The sequence below is a fragment of the Pelodiscus sinensis genome, chromosome 28 (assembly GCF_049634645.1).
Source record: "Pelodiscus sinensis isolate JC-2024 chromosome 28, ASM4963464v1, whole genome shotgun sequence".
NCBI classification, from domain to species: Eukaryota; Metazoa; Chordata; order Testudines; family Trionychidae; genus Pelodiscus; species Pelodiscus sinensis.
The window spans coordinates 8811108-8822710 of NC_134738.1; positions in this window are offsets into that span (position 1 = coordinate 8811108).

Here is an 11603-nt window from a genome sequence, read left to right on the forward strand (position 1 = left end):
TTCCTTCTAGTTCTAGTGTTCTATGATTCTATGTTTTGTGCATGTTTAATATATGTGTGATACTGTTTTGGGGCTGTGCTGTTTATATCAATTAGGGCTCAGTTCTACATCTTGTTCCAGACAGACAAGACGTACCTGCACCTAAGCAGATACCTACTGCTTTCAGTTGAGGCTCCATGCAGGTACAAGGGCACCCATGCAAAACAAATTGCAGGAATGGGGCCTTAAACTATCACAGGTGTGCAATAATTTTTGACAGGGGGCCACTTCACTAATTTTTGACAGGGGGCCTCTGGTGGAAGGGGTGGAGCCAGGACACTTCCGAGCTCCCCCTCCCACAGACCCTGACTGGCCTGGCATTGGGGGAGCACTGAAGTCTTTGCCCCTGCCCTCCTCCCACCTAGAGAGAACTGCCAGCTGTTCTGAACAGCTGGCGGTTCCCTCTAGGCACCCGCCCCCTTGGAGGGCAGCAGGAGACTTCGCAAGCTGCCTTCAACCCCAGGCCAATCAGGGCCTGGGGGCGTGAGGAGCGCACAAATTCCCTTGCTCCCTGCCCCCGTCCTGCAAGGAGCACGTGGTGTTTTCACTCTAAGCACCGCGTACCCCTTGCAGGGCAGGAGGAGATTTCGCATGCTCCCCTGCCCCCAAGCCAATCAGGGCCTGAGGGTGGGCGCAGGGCACAAAGTCTCTTGCTCCCTGCCCCCGTCCTGCAAGGGGCGCATGGCATTTGCAGGGCAGGGGCAGGGAGCAAGAGACTGCGTGTGCTGCTCCCACCCCCAGGCCTTGATTGGCTTGTGGGTGGGAGAGTGGCAGGGTGTCCGTGGGCCAAATCCACCCGCTTGGCAGGCTGGATCCAGCCCACAGAAGCCCCTTTGTCCACCCCGACCTATCAGCTCCTTCGATCATGAACCATGTGTTCTTCTCTGTTTAGTACAGCACTGAGCTTAGCCAATAAAACAGCATTAATAGGCTAAGCATTGAGTTGGGTCCTTGTACCACCCTCATGACCATAGCTAGCATACCGGAAAGAAGCACCTTACTAATGTTACTGCAGTGTAGACACCTGACCACTGGGCACTAAACTGATAACACCAGTTTGCTTCACATGGGCTACTAACTGCCAGACTTTCAGATTTTAAAGGGTATTTCTATACAGCAGCTGGGAAGTGTAACACCCAACTCAAGTGATTATACACATACTAGCTCTAATTGAGCTAGTCTGCTAAAAATAGCAGTTGTACGGAGGCATCCCAAAAAGCACATAACATGGACCTCAGATGGGAGTGGACTCAATCAGGTGACCAGAGACCAGCCTCCAAACCTCAAACAGGAGCAGCAGCAACTCCACCCCATTCAGTGCAGGTTTGAGTCTCTTGGGATTATTCTAAAAAGAACAGATGAGCGAGATTTTTAGCTAGTATACATTAGCACAAATGCTGTGACTACAAGGATGCACTCCAGCTGAGAATCTAGCACAGAAATTGTAAGCATGAAATAAATTATTGGGGATCCTCAGACAAAAAAGGCCATAGAAATACTTTTAAAAAACCCATTCATTAACATCCCTCTGAAGTAGCCTTGACCCCTATTTTATAGATAGAAAAATTGAATCACATTGGGGAAATTAAGTGACTTTCCCAAGGTGATGCAGAGAGTCAGTGTCAGAGTAAGAATCCTGTTCCCCAGATGTCCATTCCTGTGGGCTTGCCACCAAATGTCACATTCCTGCCCCAAGAGAAAAATCCTTACAAGGACTCGGTAGAGAATACACTCAAGGTAAAATCATACATAAAAGTTAGTGGGCTAACCTCAGGATTGACAAAGAGGCAATTGGTCACATGAGTAAGTAGTAGAGTAGCACGGCTTGCACTGATTTGGCTTTCAGTGAGTGTGTGCGGCAAGAACAGTAACTCCTCTTTGAGACAGGGACTCCATCTTCCTATGAGTACAGCAGCTAGGTGAGCGAGGGGGAGGGGAATTTCTACTTTGCTGTATTTGTCTGCAAGTTTTTCATGCTTCTCCTCTTGCACACCCATTCACTTACACTTATTTTGCACACCTACACTGGTGCACGTTATAGTTCTACCCACCTAAGCCCACAAGGGACACGCCTGTACACTAAGGAGTTTGGCCCTGCGCATTTAACAAAGTGAAGCTTTCTGAGTGCAGCCCGCCTGCATTCGGCAGCAGCCAGTCACTCGCACCGTGCAAAACCCAGAAATGGAATAGCCTCCCAGCCACTCGCTCTCATTTGACAATAGCTTTGACTTGCCTCCACTCTTAACTAGAGCAGCCTTGACTTATAACGGACTCTCGCCTTTCAGTAGGAAATGGGACCCATTACCTCTCAGCACCAATGTCTCTGTGTTCTGCTGAGCGATGAAAGCCCAGCCCTGAAAAGTGCCAGAACACAGTCTGGAGAATAAGCTTGCCTGGAATGACATCACTTGTCATGCCACTGTGATCCCAGCCAATTGGGGATGTTTTCTCTCATTGGCTAGGTTTTCTCTCATTCCCCCCCTTAGAAGGAAACCTACAGTAAAGCAGCACAGTGAAGAGAAAGGGCCAACTCCCTGGTTGTTGCTGTTAACCCACCCCTCCAAAACACACACACAATGCGGCAGAAGCAAAAGAACAATGCATCAGATAAAGCCTGCCTCTCAGTTCTGCAAGTCTGAACCACTCGTTGCTGTGAACCTTTTATGGTGCATTAAAATGCTGCTGCTCATGCCATGCTTGTTTGAGATCTTTGCACTGCCATAGCATCCCGAGTACTTTAAAGGCAGTTAAACTTTGTAGACTGGGGCTACTCAACACATGGCCCCTGGGTGGGAGCCAAAAGAAAAAAGTAGTCAATATAATGATCTTCTGTTGATAAGTTTTAGTAGTGAAGTTCCTGGACTGTTATTGCTCATTAAAAGTGCTGTCACATGGGCAGAAATCAGGTAAATATTCCATTGTATTAATATCGGCAGAACTGACTTAAGTGGGGCCTGTGTGTTGTGTAGTCTTGCCTTGACCTTTGTATTCATGCCTGTCAGTGTGAAAGAAGATAGTTGTATATATTTATTTGCATATATATTTGCAACCACATCTATATGCAACCACACTTAAGTTGCGGCCTTCAGCATGTGCTGTGGGTATCGTGGCCCGCGGAGCTTCCAAAGTTGAGTAGCCCTGCCTTAGAAGTAAACAAGTGAGCATCATACCTGGCTGGGAAGAGCACTCTATACTAGTTAGATCCATCGCTGTAACTGGGCTGGTACAGATGCTTGTGCACTCTGGCAAGCTGCAACTCGCATTGCAGCTCCTTGCCCCAGGATCAAGCAGGGATAAGATGCACTAGTGCAAACTGCAGCTTACTGTGGCTTACCCTCTCCACCTCCACCCCCTCCCAGGGAGCACCCGGCCACTTCTGTCTGAAATACCCAACCCTCCGTGACTTGTTACAAACTCAAATGTTAAAAGACAGAACCAGAAACAGAAGCCTGAATCTTTTCTCTAACAATCAGACAATGCCCCCCACCTCCAAAGACAAATCTGTGACTGTCAGTAAATTCCATCTCGAAGGAAAACCAGCAGATGGAGCCAAGAAGGTTGAAAGCAGCTTTTGCTTGCTCATCTGAGTGGGAAAATCCAGTGTAGCTATCAGGGAATTCAAAAGCAGGTTATATATCGTGTTACCAGTCCGACGGCTCTCTTGTTATATGCCTACAATCTGTGCGCCCATCAGTAGGGGTATGATTCAGGCCATTTAGACATGTAAGCATCCAATAGGCACTGCTTGCCAATTTTTACATCACACCCATCACAATAATGGTAATACAGTTCCACTTGAAAATCAGGCACTTAGGCTATGTCTACACTCGCGGCTTCTTACTCAAGTATGGCCGTTCTTGCACAAGAATCCACAGAGCGTCCACATTGCCCGCCCGTTCTTGCGCAAGGAAATGTGCAGTACGGCGTGGTAAGAGGGCTTCTTGTGCAAGAGCTAAGCTCTTTTTTTAACAGGTGTCAGCCCTCTTGCACAGGAGCTCTTGCGCAAGAGGGCAGTGTGGATGCTCGGCAGGGTTTTCTTGCACAAGAAAGCCCTACAGCTAAAATGGCCATCAGAGCTTTCTTGCGCAAGACAGCATCCACACTGCCACGGGCACCCTTGTGCAAAAGCACAGCTCGCACATGGCAGTGTGGACATTTTCTCGCACAAGACTTCTTGCACAAGAACCCTTGCGCAAGATGTTCTTGCACAAGACTCTGCCAGTGTAGAGACAGCCTTAGACAAAAACCACAGGCCCCAAAAGTAAAGGCCAGTAAAGACCACGTTACTCCTGTTGAAATCAATGGCAAAATTCCCATTCACTCCAGATTTGGCCCTAAATAGTTTTCACTGATTCCAAATTAATCCTCATGAATGACGCTGGCTTGACAACCCCAGAGAATGGTGTTCTCTGTTCTCCCCCAGAAGAGAAAGCATAGGAAATAGCTTCTTCCACATGCCCTCCACACTGCTGGAGGGATGATCTAACCGGAATGAAAGTTCTCCACGCTCCATTCACTCTTCTGCCTTTTTGCCAAGACATTTGGCTACTGATGCAAATTGTAGCAGGGGATTTAATACTGTGGACCTTTGCACACTCTAAATGAGACTGAAATCCGCCAAACCACCACCAGACAATTATGACTTTGTCTGTGCTTAGGGAACCAGAGACTTGCAAGTAAAAGGATGCTTTATCTTTGTCCCCAGTCTTGCAAACCATCCCTTGCCCCACCTACATTTCTTCTTCCTATTGCAGAAACCAGCTATAGGGAGAAAACTGATGCACCATGTTTTTGTCAGCTCTGTTTTTAATACTCTATATATTTTAGAGAGTTTGTGTGTCTGTCTGCTCAAGAACTCCTCCTAAAAGGAAAGAGCTAGGACCCCCAAATTTGGTATGCAGCTTCTTTTTATCATAAGGCAAGGTCAGGATTTGGTTGTGCCAGGAAAATGGCATGTGCCCAGAATGGGACTGTTTCTAATAAACCATACAGAAAGAGACTCACCAGGCAGGTGAAAGGATGGGGGCACCCCTTGTCTGGAACTGCCCCTGTCCCAAGCCTCCTACCCCCCAGGTACCCTTTAGGCAGGGTTGAAGAGACCCCTAGGTGGGCTGCAGAGATTCATACAGGGACGCACAAACCCATACAGAAAGGAGACAAACACCAAGCAGGTGAGAGGGGCTGGCTGAGGGTAAATTGGGTCTCAGCCCCAAGCTACCCTTTAAAAAGGGGGAGGGGGCTTGCAGCCCCACCTAATTTATACAGGAACATTGCTTGATGTTTCCCTTTGTCAGGGACCACGGGGAAAGTGCACAGTTGGCTGCATTTCTCACTCTCGCTGGGGAGCTCAGGGGGCAGACAAACCCTGATCTGTGCAAGCCAGAGGATATAAGCCCCTCCCCCAGCTTGGCCACGAGCTGCAGCAGCCACAGAGAGGCACTTCTCACTTGCCCCCAAGTTGCTGCGGTGAGAGTGGGCTGGGGTTGTCTTCTCCCCGGGGCAGCCTCATACTGAACCTCTCCTCCCCAGCCCCACCCCAGAGCAATGATATAAACAAAGCCTGGACATTTTCATTGTATTATCCCAAAAAAAACCCAACAAATATTTGCGTTAAGGACCCAAGCAATGTCAGGTACATTTCGGCTGTGTCTCCACTGGCCACTTATTCCGGAAAATCAGCCGCTTTTCTGGAATAACTTGCCAGCTGTCTACACTGGCCCCTTGAATTTCCGGAAAAGAACTGACAATCTACTGTAAGAAATCAGCCGCTTTTCTGGAAATACTATGCTGCTCCCGTTCGGGCAAGAGTCCTTTTTCCAGAAAACTGTTCCGGAAAAGGGCCAGTGTAGACAGCAAAGTAGTGTTTTCCGCAAAAAAGCCCTGATCGCGAAAATGACAATCGGGGCTTTTTTGCGGAAAAGTGCGTCTAGATTGGCCACGGACACTTTTCCGGAAAAAGGGCTTTTCCAGAAAAGCATCCTGCCAATGTAGACGCGCTTCTTCCGGAAATACTTATAACGGAAAACTGTTCCGTTTTAAGCATTTCTGGAAAAGGGTGCCAGTGTAGACGTAGCCTTCTAGTTTGGGCTACGGGTGATCTTCTTCCAACTCACCCTCACAGGAAAGGTAAGTCTCTTCTACAGGCTCCAGGAAGAAAAGCTGCCATGGAATCAGCAGGATGACAATTCAACTAACCATCTAATCTCGGTTTAACTGATTTATGAAGCCTGAACCATTGTCCTGCCTGCAGACCCGCGCCCTTCTGCTTGGCTGCTTCCTGTGACCTGGAACTCTGGCTACGTCTATACCGCCATTTTTTTTTTTCAGAAAAAGATACGCAAATTGCAAAGTGCAATTTGCATATCTTTTTCCGCTTGTTTTTTCGGAAGAGGCTTTTCTGACATTTGGCCCGTCTACACGGGGCCAAATGTCGGAAAAACCTCCTCTTTCAGAACATCCCTTATTCTTCACAAAATGAGGAATAAAGGATGCCAAAAGAATGCGCCTGCTTTATTAGAAACTGTTCCAAAAAAGCGGATGCATTCCCTGGACATGGCAGTGTTTTTCCAGGATACCTCTGGTCTAGACATAGCCTCTGAGGACAACTCTTCAATACACCTGGTTTTGGCTCTGTTTAATCCACTGAAGTGGATCCAATACAAATTATACAGATGATACCAGAAGAGGGCAAGGCTCTGCACAAAACTTCACAGATGCCCCAGCAACAGCAGCATCATGTCTCTCCAAGAACTGCTGTCCTCACGGAATAGATGTGTATTGTAAAATGCAACACAATGCAGATTGCAGGGATGTGTGGCCTTGGTCCATGGAACTGGTGGGTCTCCAGGAGGAGGGCACTTGCCAAACACTAATTAAGAGAGTGTTCCAAGCATGAGAGGCTGCAGGAGAGGGGGAGAAAACAAAGAGAGCAGTCAGGAGAGAGCACGTGGGCAGTGGAGGAAGAGAGATGAAGGCAGTTACATAGGCAGGGACAGAAGTGCTTAGTGGAGCATTCCAGGAGAGGATGAGGGCTTTGAACTGGATAAGGGAGGGAGAGCGAGCCTCTGCCAGGACTCAATAAATGAGATCAAGAAACTGGTGAGATCCTGGTTCCATTGGGGCAAATGCTCAGCTGATGGCATTCCGCATAATGTTATTCATTTCAATGGATGTGTAGCAGGTGTTGATTCAGCTCATGGATGTTCATGGGAGCAAGCTGAATCATAGAATCCTAGGTTTCCACCATATCCCTAGGTAACCCATTCAAGTGTTTCCCCACCCTCCTAGTGAAATAGTTTTTCCTAATATCCAACCTAGACCTCCCCCGCTGCAACTTGAGACCATTACTCCTGGTTCTGCCATCTGTCACCACTGAGAACAGCCTCTCTCCATCCTCTTTGGAACCTCCCTTCAGGAAGTTGAAGGCTGCTATCAAATCCGCCCTCACTCTTCTCTTCTGCAGACTACACAAACTCAGAACCTTCAATCTCTCTTCATAGGTCATGTGTTCCAGCCCCCTAATCATTTTGGTTGCCCTCCGCTGAACCTTCTCCAATACGTCCACCTCCTTTCTATAGTGGCAGGCCCAGAATTGGACACAGTACTCCAGATGTGGCTTCTTCGATGCTGAATAAAGGGGAATAATCTCTTATCTAGATCTGCTGGCAATGCTCCTCCTAAAGCACCCTAATATACCATTAGCCTTCTTTGCTACAAGAGCACACTGTTAACTCAGATCCAGCTGCAATCCCCAGGTCCTTTTCTGCTGAACTACTAGTTGGTTCCCAGCCTCTAACAATGCTTGGGATTCTTCTGTCCCACGTGCAGGACTCTGCACTTGTCCTTGTTGAACCTCATCAGATTTCTGAAAAATTAGGATGGTTGACTGTGGCATTAAGTGCTTGACCTGCCAAATTTCCCCCTTTTATATCTTATTCTGCCCAGCTCTGGTATAACTTTTTCGTGACTTAAAAAAAATGGTAGGAAACAATGTTTTGTTTTCCAAGCATCAGAAGGGGAAGGTATCACAAACATTTAAGACTAAGAACTACTAGAAATCATAACTGATTTTTACTGCAAATTCTCACAAAAAAGGAAAGAAATATTCAGAGAGGTTCAGAATTTCTGTGTTAAGTGCCAAACTCCCATGGAAATTCAATGGAGGCTGTGTATCTAAATCCCTTGGGTTGCTTTGAAAATCCCACTCCGGTGTTTCAGATTTGGGAGCAGTGTGGATCAAGGCATTAGCTTCAGGAATCAATGGCTGCTCTGCTGGCATTAAACGTTTGTAGCCAAAAGGCTGCCTTATTCAGAGCAATTAAATATCCTTGCTGCTTTAACATCTTACCATTGTTGCACCTCAGATTTCATTTCAGTAGAACAAGAGATCGTCCTGGATGCTAATAGGTTGTTGTATTATGAGTCAATAAAATGAGTGAAGTCCTGCATGTAGCTGGGGGTCGGACCTCCCCCCAAAGCAGTAGCATTTTAAATACCTCAGATAAAACTGGTTTTATACTAAAGGAGATGTATAGAGTTTATTGGTAGAGTCCTACCAAATTCATAGCCATGAAACATACATCGTTAAATCCAGCCTTCTACCGTGAAATCTGGTCTTTTGCACATTTTTACCTTAGACTATGCAGATTTCACAGGGGAGACCAGCATCCTGATTCAAAAGGGAATTGAAGGGGGGGCAAGGGGGAAATCAGAGTTATTTGGGAGGGGTTAGGATACTGCCACACTTACTTCTGCACTGACTTCAAAGTTGCACAGCCACACAGCAGTGGCTGATGGCCAGGTGCCCAACTCTGAAAGCTCCAGCAGCACAGAAGGGTGGCAACACAATCCCAAGCCATTCTTACATCTGTACTGCTGCTGGTGGCAGCTCTGCCTTCAGAATTAGGCTCCCAGCTTGCAGCTGCCGCTCTCCAGCTGCCCAGTTCTGAAGGCAGCGCTGCCACCAGTGTAGGAGGGCAGCAGTACCGCAACTCGGCCTTCCCTTGAGTCAGGGCCCCCTACAATTATCAATCCGTGAAATAATGGATGTAAACAGCAGAATTCATGACATTTAGTTTTTAAATCCTGTGACCAATCTCCCAAAGTGGACCCTAGTAATTGGGCCAAAGCCTACGAATACCACATGGGAAGAAAAGTCAGAACAGAGGCCTCTTCAAGCTAGTAGACAAAACCATAACAAGTTTCAATAGCTGGAAGCATAAGTCTGACAAAAGCTACATTTCAAATAAAGTACAAATGTTTAGCAGTGGGGGTAACTGTTGGAACAACTTATGCATGGACATGGTAGGTTCGCCATCAGCTGAAGTCATCATGGCAAGACTGGGTGTCTCCCTAAAGGTAGAACATATCTTTAACCAGAAGTTATGGATTCAAAGAAATTGCTGGTTGATATTCTATGGTGTATTATGCAAGAGGTCAGAATAACCATAATGGCCCTTTATGGCCTTAATCTATGAATCTACTTGTCCTATAGTAGATGCATGCAATATCGGTATGCATTGCAACTTGAGATTTTTCACCAGAAATCCCAGAAAGACTTTTTTGCTCATGCTATTAGCTGGTTACAAAGAAGTGGTATAGTTTAAAATGGGAAAGGCAAGTTTCCATGCTGGTCATGCCTCTGGTTGCTCTTCGAAGTTAAGAGTTATGTTTACCTTGCTTAATGGACAACCTACTCCTCCACTGAACATCAAGAGTAATCACACTTTAGAGCTGCAAGGAGAAGCTGGCTGCTCTTGAGTCAGTGTGCAGTGCAGGATAGAGATCTACCAGAAGTAAATTTAGCTGTATCTTTTTCTAATGGACAGCTGTTGTACATACCCAAGATGGGATTTTGAAGTGCCTCATTAAGGCTGTAGGTTCATTTTTAAATCTCACATCTATATAGGCAAGTGGAAAGAATCAGGGAATCATGAAGCATGCAGCATAATACCAGAGCAAGTAAATGAAACTTGTCATTTTATATCCTCTTCAATGCCCCAATTCAGCAAAGAACTTAAGCAAACAATTTACTAAATACATGAGCAGTCCCCCTGAAATCCTCCATTGCTTAAAATACTTGGGGAGAAATACTTGCCCCATTGAAGGCAAAACTCCTGCTGACAAAGATAACATCATCTAGGGTATGTCTACACTAGGAAATTATTTCAAAATAATTTATTTTGAAATAACTCCCAAAATAACTGTTTCAAAATAGCATGTCCACACTACAGGGAAGCCTCAAAATTAGTCCAAGGCAGGTTCCCTTAATGTGGATGCGCTATAAGAACATAAGAACGGCCGTACTGGGTCAGACCAAAGGTCCATATAGCCAGTAGCCTGTCTGCCGACAGTGGCCCAGAGGGGGTGGTGGCCCAGAGGGGGTGGACCAAAGACAATGATCAAGCGATTTGTCTCGTGCCATCCATCTTCAGCCTCTGACAAACAGAGGCCAGGGACACCATTCCTACCCCCTGGCTAATAGCTTTTTATGGACCGACCCTCCATGAATTTATCTAGCTTCTCTTTAAACTCTGTTATAGTTCTAGCCTTCACAGCTATCTCAACTTAGAGCCCCAGGAAGCACTGGAGAGTAATTACTTTGAATGATTCTAGGGAGTAGTTATTTTGAAATAGCAGTGGTGCATCCACAGTACTGCTAAGGGTTATTCCTCGTGGAAAGCAGGAATTATTTCAAAATAACAGGTGTCGTAGTGTGGACGCTCCGCTTGTTATTTCGAAAGAAGGCGTTATTCCAAAATAATTCCCTACTTCCAACCAGGGCTTAGATATGAAGCGTCTGAACTTCAACTAGGGGGATTTTACCTCTCAAGCTCTCACATTCTAAATGCAATGGTGGAAACTGTGTTTGTTTTTAAGCTTATCCAAATAATTAAAAATAAGCCAAAATACTAGACATGATGGTGTAGGCCAGTGATTCCCAACTGCATGTTTGTGGACCGGTGCCAGGCAGCAAACCACTGCGGACTGGGGCTGGAAAACAGTGCCTACCACCTCCCCTCCCGCCGCGGCTCTTGGGAAAGGCGTGTCCTGCCCTGCCTTTCAGCCAACAAGCGCTGGGCAGGGACGGCATCTTCTCCCAGCAAATATGCAAAGAAAATGTTTCCAGTCCACCAAAAGTTTGTGAATGGGTTTGCCAAAAAAAAGGCTGTGAACCACTGGTTCACACACCCCAATTGCACAATCCAGATGCTTGTTCTGATTGAAAGCCTTTAAAACAAATCTACACCAGCAATGAAATCCACAGTTCATAACCTACAACGTAAAACAAATGACTAGCTAGTATTTGGATACTTCAATATCTTCAGCCTTAAATTGCACTTGAAAATTGCATCTTGGGTATACACTCCCCCATCATTAAAATAAGCCAACTTTGTTAGACTGCACAGGAATACAGTTTGGGACAGCTCTGTAAATAAAGAATTTTATTTGCAATTTCAAATCCACTTGGAACTTCCACAGAAGGAAAATTTACTGAAGATTCAGCTTATTTTTGTGTTTTCCAATTCTGACATGACACAAAGTATGTGCACTGAAGGCACATA